General features: G+C 43.0%; 3 pseudogenes; all 3 read left to right on the top strand.

Annotated features, from left to right (window-relative positions):
- The first annotated feature begins 11101 nt into the window (after nucleotides 1-11101).
- Nucleotides 11102-12541, top strand: LOC140348527 (uncharacterized; annotated as a pseudogene).
- A 110-nt stretch (nucleotides 12542-12651) lies between these two features.
- On the top strand, nucleotides 12652-13824 carry LOC140348526 (uncharacterized; annotated as a pseudogene).
- Nucleotides 13825-13920: 96 nt separating this feature from the next.
- On the top strand, nucleotides 13921-16071 carry LOC140348525 (uncharacterized; annotated as a pseudogene).
- The last annotated feature ends 5723 nt before the right edge of the window (nucleotides 16072-21794 follow it).

The following is a 21794-nucleotide window of genomic DNA, read 5'->3' as shown; positions in this document are numbered from 1 at the left end:
ACTTTATTTCAGCTCAAATCAGAGCGTGGCTGGTGTGACTCAGAATATGAAGCTCAATGGTCTTATACTGAGAGTCATGTGGTGCCTGAGGTTCCTGTACAGGTCTTATACTGAGAGTCATGTGGTGCCTGAGGTTCCTGTACAGGTCTTATACTGAGAGTCATGTGGTGCCGGGGGTTCCTGTACAGGTCTTATACTGAGAGTCATGTGGTGCCTGAGGTTCCTGTACAGGTCTTATACTGAGAGTCATGTGGTGCCGGGGGTTCCTGTACAGGTCTTATACTGAGAGTCATGTGGTGCCGGGGGTTCCTGTACAGGTCTTATACTGAGAGTCATGTGGTGCCGGGGGTTCCTGTACAGGTCTTATACTGAGAGTAATGTGGTGCCGGAGGTTCCTGTACAGGTCTTATACTGAGAGTCATGTGGTGCCGGGGGTTCCTGTACAGGTCTTATACTGAGAGTCATGTGGTGCCGGGGGTTCCTGTACAGGTCTTATACTGAGAGTCATGAGGTGCCGGAGGTTCCTGTACAGGTCTTATACTGAGAGTAATGTGGTGCCGGAGGTTCCTGTACAGGTCTTATACTGAGAGTCATGTGGTGCTGGGGGTTCCTGTACAGGTCTTATACTGAGAGTCATGTGGTGCCGGGGGTTCCTGTACAGGTCTGACTTGCAGATGACAGACGCTTGAGTCATTTGGAGGAAGTTAAGAATCACTGGGTCAAATCTGTTCTTACAACATGGAAGGAGCTGATCAAGACATAAACTAAACAAAGATGTTAAAATCTTAAACTGGTTTTCTTATGATCAAAATGTCACACCAACAGCTCAGACTCAAGATTTAAAGTCTGGACACCAAACTGTATAAAGGTCTTTTACCAGATTGTAAAGGAGAATCATCTGAAGACAATGGGCAGCATCTTTGGAGCATCCTCCTGGCAGCAGCAAAAAAGCCCCGCACAAAAAAAAGGGACATAAAACGCACATTATATTGAAAACTAGAAAAATGAAGAAAATATATATATATATATATATATATATATATATATATATATACATACACACACACACACACACACACATTCAGACTAAAAATGAGCACATTTGACATTTTGTGGGCAAAAATGGAATTTTTTTGGGTGTACGTGTGTTTTAGCTTCGATTGTTTTATTTTATGTCTTGTAGTAATAATAAATAAAACAAATCTTGATAAAATAAAGACAATTATCCTGAATGCAGACGGTCTCAGAGCCGCAAACCTCCTGAGTCGCCTTTAAAAATGCCGGTGGTGTGATATGTGCTCCCTCAGACACTTCCAACTCCACAATGAGTTCATTCATAAACTTCCCTTTTCTTTTTTGTTCTTCCCTTCTAATATGATATAACAGTCTTACCTTCTCCACTTGTCCATGATCCAAAGCTTTTGTCGTGTCCAAGCTGGGGTCCGATGCCATGTGGTTTGCATGTTTTGCAAAAAAAGAGCAAACTAAACCCAAACTACACAAAAAAGCACATGAATGTGAGCGTGCTCTGCTCCCACAGCTGCACTGATGACTCCCTCTGTGGGCCGTCCTCCAAGCTGCTGTGGCTGAAGTGAAATACTGAGGCTCAGAACTCCTCTAAATATACACTGGCCATAGTTTATTGCATACAATACTCTGTGACACCACTTGCCTTGTCAAAAGAAAGTCCCTGTTCCCGTCAGCTGATTGTTATTAATTGTTTTTGCGTCTATGAAGTGGCCACAGAGTATTTAAGCTTCTGTTTTATCTGTGTGTTTGAAGTAGGATTGGCTCTAGCATTAGTTTTTGCCCCGAGAACATCGACACGGAGCATGTCTGCTTCAGGAGCACTTTTCTTTCATGGATCTATTATATTATCTGCATAAGGCTCTGCCCGCCATCCAAACTGAGTAGTGGCCACTACGCGGGACTGCAGCCTCACGGTCGGACCATTTCAAGAGTTCGGCCTCGAAAATTACCCAAAATGCTAAATTATTTTTAGTCTAAGAATAAAATAGAAGGAATTTGATTGTTTCTAAAATCCTTAAAAAATATTTTTTTGATCTCACGGTGAACGGTGTACGCGCACCGAGCGCGCACGCAATCCTCGTGAACGAGCCTCAGAAGAACATGTGACGAAAACTAAACACAAGCAGAAGAAAGTGGACGAGACGAGACCACGATCCACGTGTTTTATGTCCTCACGTTTTCACACATTCAATATGAAGTGTAAATCAGCTATTACAGTTAACACAAGCTAACACAAGCTAACACAAGCTAACACAAGCTAACCTTTAGCTACACAAAAAGTTGCATTTGGAATGATACGCCGTGATTTCACGGCTCATGCCTTCTGCAAATAAATAACTCATTATTTTCTCCGTCCAAGATAAATTGTTTTAATGTTTTGTGTTTTCTTCAGGTGAAGTTTAACACAGACCAGGGGAAATAAAGTGATGTTTGTATTATGTGCAATCAAAAACTACCATTAATTCAAATATAACCTGCTGAAATGGGTCATATCTTACACATGTAAATGTAAACCTATTACAAGTATGACGTATTACGTAAAAGTGACAGTGGTGTACTCACAGGGCTGATAAGACCACATTTGAGCTTTTATTACATATTTAATAATGAAGTGTTTAAACAGCAAAGCACACGCTTGTTTTCTATAGGAATGTCATGGATTTACTTCCACGGAATATGTAGAGATTTAGAAAACATGTGAGTTATGCTCTAACTTCTAAGGTTTAAACTTATGCAAAAGTAACGACTTTTGGTTCTAGCTTTAAAAATGATGTGAAAAGAGGAACTTTTGTGTTAGAGAGCGAAATGTAAATGTGTCAATCACATATTCCAGCTTTTCTCTGTTAAATATACAGAATATATCGATGTTCTAATGAGAATCTTTCATCTTCTCCAGAGCGAAGCAGCCGTCCAGAGCAGAGCTGAGCGTCCAGAGCAGAGCTGAGCGTCCAGAGCAGAGCTGAGCGTCCAGAGCAGAGCTGACCGTCCAGAGCAGGGCTGAGCGTCCAGAGCAGAGCTGACCATCCAGAGCAGAGCTGAGCGTCCAGAGCAGAGCTGAGCGTCCAGAGCAGAGCTGAGCGTCCAGAGCAGAGCTGACCGTCCAGAGCAGAGCTGACCGTCCAGAGCAGAGCTGACCGTCCAGAGCAGGGCTGAGCGTCCAGAGCAGAGCTGAGCGTCCAGAGCAGAGCTGACCGTCCAGAGCAGAGCTGACCGTCCAGAGCAGAGCTGAGCGTCCAGAGCAGAGCTGAGCGTCCAGAGCAGGGCTGAGCGTCCAGAGCAGAGCTGAGCGTCCACTCTTTGTTATTTGACAACTTCTCATTACAAAGCAAACATGCAGTCAGTCCTTCTGCATTGGCAATGAAAGCAATTCATTCTTCCTTTAATCCTCCGCCCACGTGCCCCGCCCACGTGCCCCGCCCACGTGCCCCGCCCACGTACTCCGCCCACATGTGTTGCAGGCTATGACACAAATCTTCGTTGACAGAAATGCTGAAATTGAATATTTATTATAAAAATGTTTACATTGGAAAATGTTCAGAATGTTTGCGTCATGTTTGTCCTCCGACAGAAACCATATTAAAACAACAAATATATCCCCCCATCTGTTTCTGTTTTCAGAGAGGCACTAGAAGACTAACCCTAACCTCAAAGAGACGCATGCGGCTCCGGAGCCGCGGCTCGCCGATCCCGGCCCTAGGAGTATGATATTTGTAAAAACTCATGAGTCATGTTTAGCGGATTTCATCCTATTTTTTACTGGTGTTGTCACCATCTCCCTCTGCGCCAAATGTCATCATTCTATGATCAGATTTTTTTGGGCCATTTCCTATCGCTCAATGCATTTTTTGTACATTTGGGGCGACCGGGCCTTTCCTGTAGTCGGCCCCAAACTTTAGAACGCTCTTCCTCCACATAAAGACCCTTCAGCTGATGAAGAGCCTTCAGCTGATAAAGACCCTTCAGCTGATGAAGAGCCTTCAGCTGATAAAGAGCCTTCAGCTGATAAAGACCCTTCAGCTGATAAAGAGCCTTCAGCTGATAAAGACCCTTCAGCTGATAAAGAGCCTTCAGCTGATAAAGAGCCTTCAGCTGATAAAGACCCTTCAGCTGATAAAGACCCTTCAGCTGATAAAGACCCTTCAGCTGATGAAGAGCCTTCAGCTGATAAAGACCCTTCAGCTGATAAAGACCCTTCAGCTGATGAAGAGCCTTCAGCTGATGAAGAGCCTTCAGCTGATAAAGACCCTTCAGCTGATAAAGACCCTTCAGCTGATAAAGACCCTTCAGCTGATAAAGAGCCTTCAGCTGATAAAGACCCTTCAGCTGATAAAGACCCTTCAGCTGATAAAGACCCTTCAGCTGATGAAGAGCCTTCAGCTGATAAAGACCCTTCAGCTGATGAAGAGCCTTCAGCTGATAAAGAGCCTTCAGCTGATAAAGAGCCTTCAGCTGATAAAGACCCTTCAGCTGATGAAGACCCTTCAGCTGATAAAGAGCCTTCAGCTGATAAAGAGCCTTCAGCTGATAAAGAGCCTTCAGCTGATAAAGACCCTTCAGCTGATAAAGACCCTTCAGCTGATAAAGACCCTTCAGCTGATGAAGAGCCTTCAGCTGATAAAGACCCTTCAGCTGATAAAGACCCTTCAGCTGATGAAGAGCCTTCAGCTGATGAAGAGCCTTCAGCTGATAAAGACCCTTCAGCTGATAAAGACCCTTCAGCTGATAAAGACCCTTCAGCTGATAAAGAGCCTTCAGCTGATAAAGACCCTTCAGCTGATGAAGAGCCTTCAGCTGATAAAGACCCTTCAGCTGATAAAGACCCTTCAGCTGATGAAGAGCCTTCAGCTGATAAAGAGCCTTCAGCTGATAAAGACCCTTCAGCTGATAAAGACCCTTCAGCTGATAAAGAGCCTTCAGCTCATAAAGAGCCTTCAGCTGATAAAGACCCTTCAGCTGATAAAGACCCTTCAGCTGATAAAGAGCCTTCAGCTGATAAAGAGCCTTCAGCTGATAAAGAGCCTTCAGCTGATAAAGAGCCTTCAGCTGATAAAGACCCTTCAGCTGATAAAGACCCTTCAGCTGATAAAGACCCTTCAGCTGATAAAGACCCTTCAGCTCATAAAGACCCTTCAGCTCATAAAGAGCCTTCAGCTCATAAAGAGCCTTCAGCTGATAAAGACCCTTCAGCTGATAAAGACCCTTCAGCTGATAAAGACCCTTCAGCTGATAAAGACCCTTCAGCTCATAAAGACCCTTCAGCTGATAAAGAGCCTTCAGCTGATAAAGACCCTTCAGCTGATAAAGAGCCTTCAGCTGATGAAGAGCCTTCAGCTGATAAAGACCCTTCAGCTGATAAAGACCCTTCAGCTGATAAAGACCCTTCAGCTGATGCTCTCAAGTCTGGTTTAAACATACACTTTTATTCACCAACATTTAACCCGGCATGAGAATTGTGTGGTCCTCTGACAGTCTTTTATTATTTATATATTTCATGTTGTTTTTAATGATTTTTTATTTGTTAGTTCATATTTATTGATTTATTATGTATGTATTTATTTGTTTTTTCACATATTTTGCCTGTGCTTGTTTTGTACTCTGTGCAGCACTTTGGAGACTTTGTGTTGGTAAAATGTGCTATACAAATTGGATTATATAGGAATGCAAATTTCCGTGTCTTTTCTTCAATATTTACTGGATGAAAAATAGGGCAGGTGCTCCTGAAGGGACCGGCTGCACCTGCAGGTCCAAGACTCTGCAAGGTGTGTCACAAGAAGACCGCTGCTGGCTGCAAGTCTTGTAACATTCCTCTGTGCTTTGTGCCGGCCCAAACTCTTACGGCCAGTGGCACAAAGACATGAGACTGGAGTAAACCTTTTTCTATTTATCATTTTTGTGAATAGTTTTACATTTTGCACAATTTTTTGCCTGTTTTTTTCATGGTGACACTGATGTTTACATCATCGAGGAGCTAAAATTGTAGTAAAACAGTTTGGCACAGTTGGCACATATTTGGATCACTTGTTCCGAATATACTTTTTGATACAAAAAGGTCAAAGCACCAAAATGCCTGTTTCTAGAGATCTGAAACTTGACACAGTTGTTGTCATGACAACAGCATGTGCAGTGAACAGCATAAGCACACAATGAAGTATGTCATGCTCAGGACCATTACACATGGACATTATTCAGGCGAGACTGAAAAAAGGATGTTTTGTTCATGTTTGTGCTTCTGTAGTGTAAGTTCTGAAGCCCTGACAGTTTGACATCTGCACATCTGCAGAAACTAGAAGCTTTCCCATGATGCATCACACTCACATTTGGGCTGTAAGATCTTCTTTTAATAAGCAATGACATTTGGGTCTGATCATTGTGCACAGGGCCAAAGAGGCTGATGGAAACAGGTTAAAGACACTAGAAAAAATATACACATCAAGCTTAAAAAACAGAGTCAATAAAAAATATAGAGATAATGTAGAGTGTTTGCAGCCTTTTGACCCTCTACTTTTGTATTTAAGGTTATTGGAATATAAAGTAAAGTACAGACATAAAATAAAGGCGGCAAATAAACAGAAATACAAAACCAATTCAATCAGTAAATTTAAAATATGAAGCTATTTTTTATCACAAACAAAATGTCAAAGCAGCCAGTAAACAAGAGTACAAAGCCAATCCCCTTCATACATAAGAAGGTTAAAGCAATTTTTAAACAAAAATACCACAATTATGAACCATTCAAAATGAAACTCTTAACTCTTAAACAGCTTACAGGAAAATCATGAACAATTTAAACTTCACTTTTGTCATGTGACAGCTTTTAAAGAAAGCTGAAGATGGTCCACAATATGTTTGTTGTGTGTGTTTAAGAACCAGGACTTACCTTTTAAAAGGAAGACTTTATGACTAAAGCTAAATGTGCTGCTGTAGCTGATGCCTGTATCTCAGAGGCGTATTTACACGTGTGCAACAATAACTGCTCAACTGCTGAGCTAGTTTATGGATCTGCTCCACATGTAACTCCAAACGCCAGCTGAAAGTTCAGTCAATCATTTGCAATTGGACGACATTCCAGCCGAACTTGTATGTTTGAAACCATCGAACAGCATTTAGTGGCACTTAATATACATTTGATTCAAGTTGTAACCTTGCCAAAGGGGGGTCAGTGGAGGGGGCCCTCGACCTGTGTCCCCTCCCCAATTACACGGACCGTAAAGCTCTTGCCATGTAGCAATGTGGACGGTTGTTTGTTGTCAGTAAAACTTTCATATAAAGGACATTAGGAGTCTAAGTATGTGGAGACAGGGCGGCTAAGGGTACGGGAGCAGACGTTAACGTAGCGGCTAAGGGTACGGGAGCAGACGTTAACGTAGCGGCTAAGGGTACGGGAGCAGACATTAACGTAGCGGCCAAGGGTACGGGAGCGGACGTTAACGTAGCGGCTAAGGGTACGGGAGCAGACATTAACGTAGCGGCTAAGGGTACGGGAGCAGACGTTAACGTAGCGGTTAAGGGTACGGGAGCAGACGTTAACGTAGCGGCTAAGGGTACGGGAGCAGACGTTAACGTAGCGGCTAAGGGTACGGGAGCGGACGTTAACGTAGCGGCTAAGGGTACGGGAGCAGACGTTAACGTAGCGGTTAAGGGTACGGGAGCGGACGTTAACGTAGCGGCTAAGGGTACAGGAGCGGACGTTAACGTAGCGGCTAAGGGTACGGGAGCAGACGTTAACGTAGCGGCTAAGGGTACGGGAGCAGACGTTAACGTAGCGGCCAAGGGTACGGGAGCGGACGTTAACGTAGCGGCTAAGGGTACGGGAGCAGACGTTAACGTAGCGGCTAAGGGTACGGGAGCGGACGTTAACGTAGCGGCTAAGGGTACGGGAGCGGACGTTAACGTAGCGGCTAAGGGTACGGGAGCAGACGTTAACGTAGCGGTTAAGGGTACGGGAGCGGACGTTAACGTAGCGGCTAAGGGTACGGGAGCGGACGTTAACGTAGCGGCTAAGGGTACGGAAGCAGACGTTAACGTAGCGGCTAAGGGTACGGGAGCAGACGTTAACGTAGCGGTTAAGGGTACGGGAGCGGACGTTAACGTAGCGGCTAAGGGTACGGGAGCGGACGTTAACGTAGCGGCTAAGGGTACGGGAGCAGACGTTAACGTAGCGGCTAAGGGTACGGGAGCGGACGTTAACGTAGCGGCTAAGGGTACGGGAGCGGACGTTAACGTAGCGGCTAAGGGTACGGGAGCAGACGTTAACGTAGCGGCTAAGGGTACGGGAGCAGACGTTAATGTAGCAGCTAAGGGTACGGGAGCGGACTTTAACGTAGCGGCTAAAGGTACGGGAGCGGACGTTAACGTAGCGGCTAAGGGTACGGGAGCGGACGTTAACGTAGCGGCTAAAGGTACGGGAGCGGACGTTAACGTAGCGGCTAAGGGTACGGGAGCGGACGTTAACGTAGCGGCTAAGGGTACAGGAGCGGACGTTAACGTAGCGGCTAAGGGTACGGGAGCGGACGTTAACGTAGCGGCTAAGGGTACGGGAGCGGACGTAGCGGCTAAGGGTACGGGAGCAGACGTTAACGTAGCGGCTAAGGGTACGGGAGCAGACGTTAACGTAGCGGCTAAGGGTACGGGAGCAGACGTTAACGTAGCGGCTAAGGGTACGGGAGCAGACGTTAACGTAGCGGCTAAGGGTACGGGAGCAGACGTTAACGTAGCGGCTAAGGCACGGGAGCAGACGTTAACGTAGCGGCTAAGGGTACGGGAGCAGACGTTAACGTAGCGGCTAAGGGTACGGGAGCAGACGTTAACGTAGCGGTTAAGGGTACGGGAGCAGACGTTAACGTAGCGGCTAAGGGTACGGGAGCGGACGTTAGGTTAGAATGTGATGTAGGTGTTGGAGGAACAGCCCTCAGCTGGTTTAAATCCTATCTATCTGATAGGTTCCAATTTGTTAATGTAAACCAGAGCTCCTCACCAAGCTCTAAAGTAATTTACGGTGTGCCACAGGGTTCAGTACTCGGTCCAATTCTGTTTACTCTTTATATGCTGCCATTAGGCAACATTATCAGAAAGCATGACATTAACTTCCACTGCTATGCAGACGACACTCAGCTGTATTTATCAATGAAACCTGATCAGAGCGATCAAGTAGACAGACTTAGTACTTATGTGAAGGAGATAAAAACCTGGATGACACTTAACTACCTGCTTCTTAACCCTGAAAAAACCGAGGTCATTGTGCTTGGCCCTAAGCATCTACGAGACTCTCTATCTGAGCAGATAGTCACACTGGACAATGTCAGTGTAGCCTCCAGTTCTACTGTAAGAAACCTTGGAGTCTTATTTGACCAGGAGCTCTCATTTAAAGCTCATATAAATCAAGCTTGTAAAACAGCCTATTTCCATTTGCGCAACAAGAGCCAAAATCAGAAGAATCCTGCCTAAAAGTGATGCTGAAAAACTTATCCATGCATTTGTAACGACTAGATTAGACTACTGTAACTCCCTGCTTGCAGCGTGTCCTAAAAGCTCCATAAAAAGCTTTCAACTGGTTCAAAATGCAGCAGCAAGATTACTAACAGGAACAAAAAGAAGAGAGCACATTACGCCGGTGCTGGAGTCTCTTCACTGGCTCCCCGTCGAGTCTAGAATCAAATTCAAAATTCTACTCTTGACCTACAAAGCCATAAATGACATGGCCCCATCCTACCTCAAAGATGCTATAGAACCAATCATCCAAACAGAGCTCTTCGCTCTCAGAATGCCGGCCTTCTGGTGGTGCCAAGAGTCTCTAAAAGTACTGTAGGAGGTAGAGCGTTTAGCTACCAAGCCCCTGTGTTATGGAATCAGCTCCCGACCCATGTTAAATATGCTGACACAGTCTCTTCATTTAAGTCCAGGCTTAAAACGTTCCTCTTCGAAATCGCTTATGGTCAGACTAGTTAGGAACAGAAACATAAACCCACAGCTTCAGCTACGCTGCCCTAGGAGTAACTATGCTGGGGGAAGTATGACAGCTTGAGCACTATCCTCTTCTTCTGACTACTTATGCTATCAAACAATATTTATTTTTTGATTCCACTTGCAAACTGTTCACCGCCTTCTTTTCTTTCTCTCACTCCTGAGGACCTGTGGACCCAGATGCCCCTCCCCTGGTGAAGTGGTCCCTGCCCTGTGTGGACGGTCCCTCATCTGCCTGAAGAGTGGGTCCAGCTCGCCTCAGTCGGTCCCTCTTCTGCCTGAAGAGTGGGTCCAGCTCCAGTCTCCCTCGTGTCCGTCTGTCCGTCTGTGAGAGTCGGATCTCTCCTTCACTGGAACTCCTCCAGGTTTCTACGCTTTTTTCCCAAAGAGTTTTTTTTTTTGTAGTTTTTCCTGGCCGAGAAGGAGAGTCTAAGGACAGAGGACCCTGGGACATCGTCCCTCGTCCCCACGGACATTGCTTAATCCGTTTTTCACTGTCGCCCTCAGAGGCAACTGTTGTTGTGATTTTGGGCCTTACAAAAATAAATTGATTTGATTTGATTTGACGTTAACGTAGCGGCTAAGGGTACGGGAGCAGACGTTAACGTAGCGGCTAAGGGTACGGGAGCAGATGTTAACGTAGCGGCTAAGGGTACGGGAGCAGACGTTAACGTAGCGGCTAAGGGTACGAGAGCAGACGTTAACGTAGCGGCTAAGGGTACGGGAGCAGACGTTAACGTAGCGGCTAAGGGTACGGGAGCAGACGTTAACGTAGCGGCTAAGGGTACGGGAGCAGACGTTAACGTAGCGGCTAAGGGTACGGGAGCAGACGTTAACGTAGCGGCTAAGGGTACGGGAGCGGACGTTAACGTAGCGGCTAAGGGTACGGGAGCGGACGTTAACGTAGCGGCTAAGGGTACGGGAGCAGACGTTAACGTAGCGGCTAAGGGTACGGGAGCAGACGTTAACGTAGCGGCTAAGGGTACGGGAGCGGACGTTAACGTAGCGGCTAAGGGTACGGGAGCAGACGTTAACGTAGCGGCTAAGGGTACGGGAGCAGACGTTAACGTAGCGGCTAAGGGTACGGGAGCGGACGTTAACGTAGCGGACATTATTGAAGTAATGGTAAATTGGGTGGAGCAGGATCCTGCAGAAGAATTAGATGATGAGCTTGTCCATGATCGACAGCGGCACTGCATGTACCAGGAAACATTCTTCATGCCTGTTGATATAACTCAGGAGGCTCTTGATAACTTTTTTGAGGGTGTTTTAGATTTAGCTCCGGCTGAGGGTAACAGCCTGGTAAGTTTGTTAAAGGATAAAGAAGATGAAGCTAAATGCTTTTCAAAAGAGTTTCTCTTTGAAGGCGATACATTTCATACCCCTCGGAAAACACGTTTAACCTTGTGCCGATATTTCGTTAACAGACTATTGCATGTGGATGGCAGATTTGCAGAAAATGTTAAGTTTTTCTTTTTGGCATTATACATGTTGGAAGTTGAGCAGGTTGTGTGCCCATAGCTTTGCGAAAAGCGACATTCCGGTCATGGTATTGCTGCTTTACAGGAATTACTACAGTTTGATAACGGTTATCGCTTTATGACACCTATAAGAGGAACGCCGCCCTTCTTGCAGTCGGCACACTTTTTTTTGTTGTATTCATTCGTCAGCTCGGTATTCCGTGGTGGTTTTGCTCCTTTAGTTCTGCAGATCTCCGGTGGCCAAGCCTCTTGAAAACACTCTTAAAGCAGGAGGGTTGGACCCGGAGGGTGCAGATTTGGACTGGGCTGAGAGATGTGACCTTTTGCATCGTCACCCTGTAACCGCGGCTTGCATGTTTGACTCCCGTTGGCACAGATTTTTACATAAAGTTATTATGTCACCAGCTCAACCATCAATAAAGTCATAGATTATTTCTATTGCATAGAATTCCAGCAGAGGGCAAGTCCACACTGTCACCGTCTCATTGGATAGACCAGGCTCTGAAACTTGGGGTAAACTCTGACCGGGAGGTCTTTACGTTTGTGGATAAATAAGTCACCTGTAAACGGCCCTCAAACCCACATCTATTGGAAAAAGTTACTTTGGTGCAGCAGCAGTCCAAAAGTCACTCCAAACGTGTAGTAAAGGTAAAAAGGTGTGCTATTTTAATTTGCCCTGCCCAATATTGATGCGTACGTTCATCAAACAGCTGAATCTGTCCCACTTGTTACAAGGGAACAAGCTGAAGTTATTATGGCTGCGCTTAAGAAGGGTTAGGGTTCTTGATGAACATAACCTGTCTCTTAGTGCTCAGGAATTGTTTGCATCCTTTGGGTTATCACAGTGTGTACGGCGTTTTAGGCGGACACACACACAGTTTCAGACAGGGAACTCGACAAAGTCTGGATTAATAATTACAACGAGAAGTTATTCATTTGCTGGAATGCCAATATGGACATCCAGTTTGTTATAGATGCGTGGGCTTGTGTTGTGTACATTATTTCATAAATTTCTTGGTCTGGAAGTGAAATGTGTTTGCTCTTAAGTTGTGCACAAAATAGGCTTCTAAAGGTAATCTTAGAGCAAAATGTTAGTCATCTTCATAATCGAGATGGTCTGCGCAGGAAGCTGTCTATCGTGTAACAGGGATTCATTCCAACAGGCGATAATATAGTTCACATGAGCAGAGCCATAAGGGAAATAGATGAGGAAATAGATGAGGAAATAGATGAGGAAATAGATGAGGAAATAGATGAGGAAATAGATGAGGAAATAGATGAGGAAAGGCCGGACGATATTTGGATGAGAAACACTATTGATCGTTACTTGGGTAGACCACATAACGAGACCTTTAATGTGCATTGTGACATTCTTATCCGAGTATCGCTTACTCAGTCTGACAAATGTAAAAAAATCTATTATGTTACAAAATCATTTGGGTGCAATTATTAAGAGAACACGGACCAAGCCTGCAGTTTTTCATGATGCACGGTTTTATGAGACTAAAGTTAGAGTTATTTCATCAAAGTATCCTTCAGTTATTCCTGCCATATCGCATTGAGGCTGACCTTAAGCCGCCTCCGTATGATACGTTTGAGGAATTTTATAACAACTGTGAAGTTCGTTTGAGTGACAGGTCCCTACATACAGTTAAATCGATTGTTGATTCAAATAGGCGTTGCTTTGAACTTGCGGCTGAGGACCTGGAGGAGGTCCAGGAGCAGATGGACGGTGATGACGTCTTAGAGGATGCAAGGAGGAGAACAGAGAGACGATGCAGGGAGTCAACTCTGAGCATGAGCAAGAGCCCATTCCCGACTTGGCCGTGAGCAATCAGCAAATTGGTCATGTGGAGAAAGCAAATGTCATGAGTCGTAAAGAGGGTCTTTCCCTTGTGAGAAAAATACAGCCATTTAAGCAAGAACCCTGACCTATTACACGTTTTTATTACGGGTGGAGCAGGCACTGGGAAAAGTCACCTGATTAGAGCGATTCAATATGAGGCGTCTCGGTTATTGGCTCCTACGTGCCAGAGTCCTGATAATGTCAGCGTTTTATTAACGGCTCCGACAGGGATAGCAGCATATAATTTACAGGCGGCTACTATCCATTCAACATTTAGTATCGGTACAAGTATTTCCCTCCCCTACACACCGCTGGGGGAGGAGAAGCTCAATACATTGCGTGCTAAATACGTTGATCTACAAATTGTAAAATTGATGAAATATCTATGGTCGACAAAAAGATATTTACGTACATTCTCCATTTGTAAATTTGTCCATTATAGTTGTAAGGGATTTCTTTCAATTGTCACCAGTCATGGGTCATCCTCTGTACAAGGAAGAGGATTAGGAATAGATTTATTCAAAATTGCGGCACAATAGTGAGACAAAGCGATAAGACTCTTGCAGAGCTGCTAAACCGGCTCAAGAGGAACACACATGCTTGATGACGATCGAGCTTTATTACAAAGTCTTGAAACTAGTGAAGATCCTGACGTGTTGCACATTTTCACCAAAAACGAGTTTGTGTGAAATCATACTTTCAAAGTATTAAATCGAGTATGCGAGGAGACGATACCAGTCTGTGCGCGAGATTTTGGGTATGACAAAAAGACAGGGAATTAAAACAACTGAAAGGACATCTCCATAAGTCCAAACAAGCCAGTTTGGAGGAGACTTTAATCCTGGGGGTAAATGCAGGCGTTACGCTGTGTAAAAATGTAGATTTAGCCGACGGTCTAGTAAATGGGGTATGTGGCTTTGTTACACATATAGTTGAAAATCCACAGGAAAAGCTGTCTCCTTTAGCAATATATGTTAAATTTGACGACGATGGTGTAGGTGCGCAGAGAAGGAGGCAAACACGTACCGCTGCAGACCTGACTGGTTCTACCCGCATAGAACCAGAGGAGGAACAGGCCAATAAAAGAGGCGAAAAGCGGCGTCAGTTTCCTCTAAAACTCGCGTGGGCGTGTACAGTACATAAAGTACAAGGTGTAACCGTCGATAAAGCCATAGTGTCTCTTAAGAAAGTATTTACGGCGGGTCAGGCGTATGTGGCCCTTAGTCGTGTTAGGAGTTTAGAGGCTCTGATTATTCAAGACTTTAAAGAAGATGCCATTTATTGCAACAATGGCATCAGAGCGCCCTTGAGAGCATGCCTCCCTTCATGGTCCAAAGTTTGCCCTGGCACTTGGAGGCACATGTTCTGACTTTCTTTTTCATGAATGTCCATGGTTTGGCTCGACATGTGTCAGATTTGGCTTCATGCACACAGCATTGGCGGCCTAACTGTAATGCTGTGGTAGAGACATGGTTAACTGTAGATTCATCTTTTCAAACTAGTCACATTTATTTCTTTCTAAATGCATTTATCCTCCAGAGCAGTGGTCATCCAGCTCGGTTTAGGGGGGCCCATCCGTGATCTGACACCTTGCTGTACTTTCATGATCCCAAGAGCTAAGAAGGGCAGGGGTCTACACCCCTGGCAGGTTCAACCATGCCGGACAGGTGAAGGGGGAGAAGGCAGACTAAGATCAGATCATCAAACTATGACTAATTTAATGACATTTACAAAGAAACTGATTTTTCCAAAGAATCTGTTTTACTAACTACCCCTTTTCCTCCTTTTTCAGGACACAAAGACAAGACCACTAGGTTAGGGTACCCTAACCCATCTACAACAGCCAACAACTGTCAATTGTAGTAGTTATAAGTACATGGAATACTTAATAATCAAATTAAGAAACATTGCCCATTTGTTTTGCTTTTCTTTCACCTTCCCAACAATGTATTCTTTTCAAAGTATCAATGTACTGATTTGTAATTTATATTACCACTTTGCATCAAGTAGTTAATAAAAGACTAGTATAAAGTTCTTTGTCTCCTTTTCTTTCAGTACCAAAGTAACTCCATACAAAGTTGACCCATTGTTACTGTTACAAATGTGTCTATACGACCTGTAAAACAGTTGAACTAAATATCTTATTAAACTGTGGTGCTTCACTACAAAATGACAAAAAGTGAAGTGATTCACAATATGAAAGCCTCACTTATCCTGATCTTACCAGATTGAAGTCAGACAGAGGAAAATGAGTGCATACTAGCTTACTCCTCATTTTAATGTATTGGGTAAAAGTGGACTAAGCGAGCTACCTTCTGGCACGGCCTTATGGACCTGTCAGGCCCCTCGCCAGCTCGTGGCGCTCGGGCCAAATAATACGAAACAGACAAAGAAAAATGGTAGCTAATGATAATCTCTCACATCGTGCTGTTTTTATTGCAGAATAGTTGTTGCATAGGAGAGTTGGATGACACAAAGTCAGTCCAGTGCGTTCTGCAGGGCCGACAGGAGCACTCAAGGTGTGGCAAGAGGCCGACAGGAGCACTCAAGGTGTGGCAAGAGGCCGACAGGAGCACTCAAGGTGTGGCAAGAGGCCGACAGGAGCACTCAAGGTGTGGCAAGAGGCCGACAGGAGCACTCAAGGTGTGGCAAGAGGCCGACAGGAGCACTCAAGGTGTGGCAAGAGGCCGACAGGAGCACTCAAGGTGTGGCAAGAGGCCGACAGGAGCACTCAAGATGTGGCAAGGCTATTGAGACGTGTTTTATTCATTGTAGTGATGGCTAGAATTTGCTTTTAAATTTACAAATATCTAATTTATGTGAATATCAAAATCAAACAGTCTAAATTTCAGCTCAGACTTCAAATAACTGACAGTAATTCCAGTATTTCTGCCTGAAAGACATTTGACATTTGTGTTTGGATCATGGGTCTTGTTTGTATTTATTGTTAATTTATTATTATTATTATTATTATTATTATGGAGTTATTATGGATTACCCTTTTTAGGGTTTTTGGTTGTTTTGAAGTGAAATGTTTCATTTTGTTGGAATCTAAAGCCTGATGATCAATGTTGACTTACAAACAAGTGTCTGTGGGATTATAACTCCAAATGGAATATATCAGTCAATTAATAACTGTGCAAAACAGAAGATGTTAATGACAGTCCACTTGGACTCAGACATGCTGAGCGGCCCATTGTTGCTCTGACTCTATTTACCCTATTTGTCTTTCTTATGAGGGAAAATATTACAATTGGTTTAATGTCAGTGACTGTTTTTTTCTTTTCTTTGAATCTAATCAAACATTCATGACCACATATTTCAACATCAGTATCACAATCAACTTATTCGATTCACCGCTGAGTTCCCTGAAAACAAGCAGTTACAACGTGGACAATAATGAGCAGTGTTATATAATCAGACTAGACTTATTATTTTAGGCCTATATTTATCTCTTTTTTATTATTATATTAACTACACCAAGATGTCAATATGATTTTGCTCTTTATTCACGTCACAACATGTCATTGACACACACAATACAAGTGAACGTAATCACAGAAAGAAACATGCACATTCTTGCATCATTACATATGGCACAAGCCACAGCTCCAACAACGGCTCACTTGACTTCAGTAACAAAGGGAGGAAGGCTCGACGGCGGTGTGTCTGATGCCATGTTCTCCGTCCTGGGGTGAGCCATGCCCAAATTAACAAAAAACACCCAGTAAGTAGTACCGGGAGGGGAACAAACTAAAGAACTGAAAAAACAAAATCAAAATGATCAAAAACAACCTTTAAACACCAAAAAACGATCTAAACCATGCAGCAAACCACTGCTCTCACACACCTGCTCTCATGCACCTGCTCTCACGCACCTGCTCTCACACACCTGCTCTCACACACCTTCACTGTGGGCGTGTTCAGGGTGTAATCTATGTTTACGTCATTGGACACTCAGGAGTGTTGTGGAAAAATATAATCTGGCCCTTTGCTTTTCAATTTTCAAATTCTATCTTAATTGGATTTATTTCTAACACGGTCAACAGCCGGACACGACTCCTCTTGGCCTGGACATGTCCATGTCCGGACGTCCTGGAGTGACTAGGACGTCCCACGTTCTGTTTCAAACTAGGACAAAGCCAGCAAGACGTGTGAATTGAATTAATGCAAATGTTCTGTACTGTCTCCTTCCTGAAACCACTGTTTCTTTTATGTCCCATTTGCTCCTTGGTTCCTTTGTACCTGAGAGACCAGTGACCGGGAACTTCTGTGTGTGGTCATGTGACCTTCTGTGATTTAAGGAAGTGGACAGACGTGGGACGGGAGGACTTGGGAAACACACATTTTGGGGAGCAGAAAAGAGACAGACGTGTGGACTCGGCCTTCCATGAGAATGAGTCCACACGAGTTTCTTTCTGGTTCAGCCACAAGTTTAAACAGTTTACTTTTGAAACGAGACAACTTGCTTCTTTGTCTTATCGAGAGATTTTTGCCACCACAGGAGGAACAGACAAGCTTTTCTTGTCAACTTGACTCTTTCAACCTAAAGAAAACCCTGCTCAAATGTAAGAGTCAATGTTTCAAGACACCTTTTGTGCTTTCTTTATCATTTGGCCATTTCCCCGCTTTTAGCCTGAATATTATTCTATTATTCCTATGTGTTTTGGCATAAAATACTCTGTTTCCATGAAATACATAGAAAATACCATATAGACACCACTTGTTTAGTCAAAATAAGTTTTTTTGTTTTGCATAAAATACTTTTTTTTTCCTTTTATATTTAAACAGGTAAATCATTTCAAAAAATGCTGACAACGCCTGGTATTTTTACATAAAATACAATGCAATGTTTTTCAGGTTTTATTTTAAATACTCTTTTTAAAAATATATATAAAACAGGTAAATTGTGTTGAAAATTGCTTTCAGCATCTGGTATTTTTAAATACTTTTTTTCCAAGCTTCAGAATATATTTTTTGGCCTAAAAAACTCTCTCAAAATGTACAAAAGTAGCAGGAGAGCAATGTTTTGCTTAGTTTTTGCTTAATATACTCTTTTTTTATTTTACACTCAATTGCTTCAAAAAATGCTTTCCGCACCTGGTATTTTTACGTACTTTTTACAAGTTTCAAAATATATATATTTTTTGCCTAAAATACTCTCAAATGTAAGTAGCAAGACAGTAAAGTTTTGTTTTTATTTTTTTGCCTAAAATACTCTCTCTATATATATATTTTTTTACACTCAATTGTTTAAAAAATGCTTTCAGCACCTGGTATTTTTTACATACTTTTAACAAGCTTCAAAATATTTTTGGGGCATAAAATGCTCGCTCAAAATGTACAAAAGTAGCAGGAGAGCAATGTTTTGTTTGTTTTTTGCTTAAAATACTCTTGTTTCGAAAAATGCGTTCATCTCTTTGTATTTTTGCATAAAATACTCTCTCAAATGTACAAAAGTAGCAGGACAACAAGGTTTAGTTTAGTTTTTTGCTTACAATACTCTTTTTCTTTTCTACTCAATTGTTTCAAAAAATGCTTTCAGCACCTGGTATTTTTTACATATGTAATAACCTGATGTTTTAATTATCAGGATATTTTATTTTGCATTTCATTATACAATGCATAGGGCATTTGTAATATTATTTTTTAAAATATGCATTTTGCATTGGGTTAAAATGTTCATTCATTGTGTTTCAACTTAACAGTTTTTTCAAGTTATATCTGCTTTTATTTTGGTTTTCTGCGCTCGTGTCTATCACGCACGAATGTGACTCAGAGCACGCGCAGAACAGGTGCACACAGAGAGACTCACAGAGAAGCCACGAGGAGCATGTAGTGATGAGCTGCGCTGCGCTGCTGAGGACTGTAACTCGCTTAAAAATGATTAAACTTGCTTAGAGCTGTGTGTCAATCGACCTGGTTAACTTCCCCTTGCGCCGGAGGATCGTGGAGGTCTTGTGTGTGTTCAAGGTGGTGAGTTTTGTACTATTTTGCCATGGATGTAGCTGACGGAGCTAAGCTAATGCTAAGCTAGGCTAAAGCTAAAGATGCTATCGCGTCTGTGCTGTTTATATCAGACCGTGACCACTGCAGATCTGCACTCACCTTCGTGAGGACGTCGAGGGAGTGGATTGCTGCGCCCATCTTTTCTCCTGGCTAGCTCGCCCATGGACTAAGACCAGTCGCTTTCATCAGTCGTAGTCTATCTCCATCCGAACCCTGCTCATAAATTGGAGTATCTAGCATTAAAGTGGGCAGTTGTCGACAAACTACATGATTACCTGTATGGCACAAAGTTTGAAGTCCGAACAGACAACAATCCATTGACCTATGTGTTGATGTCGGCCAAATTGGATGCAACAGGTCACCGTTGGCTTGCGGCTTTGTCTACATATGATTTTAGTCTCAAGTACAGATCAGGAGTTCAAAACATTGACGCTGACGCTTTGTCAAGGCGCCCACATCCTGACCATAACCCTGAAAAACAATGGACAGACATCTCTGCAGATGGTGTCAGAGCAATGTGTCAAACATCAAATGCATCAAAGACAAATACTTTTCTTGTTTAATACAATATATTAATAAGTACTACGGTGTGTCTTTTTGTACATTAACACTTCTGGGAAGCCTGATTTAAATCGTTTTCTACAGTGAGGATCATACTTCTAACCTAGATGGTTTTATACATTGGAATGTCTCTTTTGACGCTTTAGTTAAATTTGAGTTTAAAGGGGTTCTATCAGAACGTATTATTACCTCTTTATTTTAAGCCGGTTGGTACTTTTAACAAGCTTCAAAATATTTTTGGGGCATAAAATACTCGCTCAAAATGTACAAAAGTAGCAGGACAGCAATGTTTTTCAGGGTTTCTTTGGGGCATAAATACTCGTTTTTTCATAAAACAGGTAAATTGTGTTGAAAATTGCTTTCAGCACCTGGTATTTTTACATAATTTTTTACAAGTTTCAGAATATATTTTTTGGGCATAAAATACTCTAAATGTACAAAAGTAGCAGGACAGCTCCCCCTGCTGTCCATATTCTAAATAACAGTTTGTACAAAAATGTGTCTGACCGTGGCCAATCCAGTTACATGTCTACCCGCAGACATTTTGAGTTATTCACAGATTCTGAAAGTGTGAATTCAAAGCTTTCCAATGATGTGTCACTCATGTAGATCTGATCATATTTGAGTAAGTTGTGGTCATTTGAATGTAAACAACTCTCAAACCCATTCACTGAGAAAATGGCTTCCAAAGTTTCTCACCGGAGTGAGCCCAGAGTCACAGGGGGCGGGGCTCATTTGTATCTCATTGAGATAAACCCTCCCCCTGTCACACTGACAGCCCCTCCCCCTACAGCTGTCACTCAAGACTCAAGAGGAGTGTTATTGATGTGAACTGGACTTGAATCAGAATTAGAAGTTACTATATTAAAATGGAAATACTTGGATTACAAAAGGCCCTGAATAGAATCAAAGAATCAGAATGAGAAAAGGGTTCATTGCATTTGTCGATAAACATAATTCACAGGTGATTCAGTGCAACACAAACAACAAAAGATAATATAAGATAAGATAAGATAGCCTTTAATGTTACAACGCAGTAGATACAGGGGGAAAGGACAGTAACTTATAGGAAGTTTAAAAAACACTCTTAATAGAAGAACTCTTATAAACAGATGCCAGGGCCAGGTATACGAACTGCAACGGGTCCATGGCTTTGAATATATGAGATATGAGATAATAGATATGATATGTACACCACCAGAGTCCAATTACATCAGAGATCACATCCTCATCCTCTTCTTGGTCTGTGCACTCTTCTGTGCTGTGACTCTCGGCTCTTGGCATCAAAGCTGTAAACAAATAACAGGACATTTAAGAAATGGCTAACTATTTCACATAAAACACTCATTAACTATTTTTTTTTTTAACACAATGTGAGAGTTTCAATATAAATACCTGAAGTGCTGATAACTCTTGATCTTTGGAAGCCGTCTGAAGAAGGGACTCAGATGCTTCTGCCAGTCCAAGTTCTTGACAAACACTTTGTCATCCGCCGTTCCAACAAGCTGTGGGATACTGAGGTGAGACTCAGGAGAGCTGTTTTCCACTCCCTGATGACAAGGGCGACAATGTAAAAAAATTAGAACAGAAGAAACATATCTTAAGCAGAGAGCAGCACTGAAGTTTTGCCAGGCTAATGTTTACACATTACAGTAGTCAAATCATATAAACTAACCTCAGCGACGTCTTCCAAAGTGTCAACCCTGGTCTTCATGTATGCTCGCTTGATAATCTGATGATCTGTGCGTGGCCTGCAGCTTCTGATGTGTGGGTGAAGCTGTTTCCACAGTGATCTGAAGCTTGATGTACAAACTGCAGGCTCACCTGAAAAACAGATGTTGCTTATGGTTAATTATACTCTAATCATTAAAACATGAAAATCACCAAAATAATGTTTTACACTTACC

Source organism: Eucyclogobius newberryi, unplaced genomic scaffold, assembly GCF_026437365.1.
Source record: "Eucyclogobius newberryi isolate DKJ021-1_F unplaced genomic scaffold, fEucNew1.0.hap1 SCAF_7, whole genome shotgun sequence".
In the NCBI taxonomy this organism is placed as follows: domain Eukaryota; kingdom Metazoa; phylum Chordata; class Actinopteri; order Gobiiformes; family Gobiidae; genus Eucyclogobius; species Eucyclogobius newberryi.
This window is presented reverse-complemented; position numbering and strand designations above follow the sequence as displayed.